A 1586-nucleotide genomic window follows, 5' to 3' on the forward strand; every position below is an offset into this window, starting at 1 on the left:
GGAAAGTTAATTAACAAACGGAGACGTAACAATACATATAATATTAAATTTTATTATACAATCATAGAATACACGAACTTTCAGTCAGAAGGAAAGCCGTCACACAAGTAATAAAAAACATTTTGCAAATGAAAAGTGATACAGGGATGACAGCGCCAAAAATAATGCAAACAAGAATGTATGAACAATACAGCTATACATACATAACTTCATGTCAAAATAGGGATTTGTAGCTTGAGGAAATAATGTCAACACTATGTCTCAAACCTTAAGGTTGTTCATACATTTTTTTTCAGTTGCATTTTTACTTTAAGTTACCTATCGTGTGTCTGTAATTTTTTGAAGATTCCTATTCCCCCTTTTTAAATTAACAATTTTAATAATCTTGCAAGTATTAGGTTTAAAACATCAAAGACACTAACTCGTAACAAAGAGACACTTTATGATCTTCAAGATGAGAACACGTGCTCGAAGTGAGATAGAAAATTTGTTGGAGATAATGAATTAGTAGAAAGAAAAACAAAGGGCTACACAATGGGCTATCTGTGCTCTGCCTACCACGGGTATCGAAACCCGGATTCTAGCGTTGTAAGTCCGCAGACATACTGCTGTGCCACTGGAGAGCAATAAGAACAAGTATAAAGAGACAGAACATTAAAAGATCAAAATCTGTTTGTTTTAGAGCAAAGCTACAAAGGGCCATCTGCTAAGTCCGCCGAGGGTAATCGAACCCTGGTTTTTAGTATTGTAACTCCATAAATTAACCATTGACTCACCGGTGGACAGAAGATAAAAAGAGCAAGAAAAAATATAGAAATTAAAAAATATATCAAGAAGTATGAAAGAGGAAAATTTAAAAAAGCGTAAGATATAAAAAAGATTTAGAACAGAAATAAATTTAATTGAAGACAAAATCAAAGTAGCTATTGAAGATGTACAGAAGAATTATAATAGTAACAGAACTGAGGTAGTACGAAAACACATTCATGAAGTGCAAAAAAAGACAGTAAAAAACAAAACAAAGAAGGACAAAGAGACATTAGTTATTTACGAAAGGATATGAGCCAAGTACAAAAAGACATCTATAATGTACAGAAAGTTTGTAGCGGTAAAATCAACGAGGTAGAAACGAACATCACTGACAGAATAAAACATCAACCACACTTCACACACACACACACACACATTAACTATGAAATGTGGAAAAAGTGAACCCATTGGGTATACACCTGCCTATGAATCTTGAATATAGTTAATTCAAGTAAAATAAATAAAAAAATGATAAGAAATCATTTTTGTGTTAAAACAGATAATTTAATGTCGATAAATAAGAAAAACCTCATTGTGAGGTGTAATGACTAAGAAACAATTTATAGAAATTGTAGTTCACCAACTTAATCTAATTCACACTGAAACAGTTATTGTTCAAGCAATTTAATGGTATACATTCACACCGAAACAGTTATTGTTCGAGCAATTTGATGGTATACATTCACACCGAAACAGTTATTGTTCAACCAATTTGATGGTATACATAGGGTCTCAACCACTACTATATATAACATATCGCAGCTGACGTAGTTAAA

The sequence above is a fragment of the Limulus polyphemus genome, unplaced genomic scaffold, assembly GCF_000517525.1.
Source record: "Limulus polyphemus unplaced genomic scaffold, Limulus_polyphemus-2.1.2 Scaffold4324, whole genome shotgun sequence".
Taxonomy (NCBI): Eukaryota; Metazoa; Arthropoda; class Merostomata; order Xiphosura; family Limulidae; genus Limulus; species Limulus polyphemus.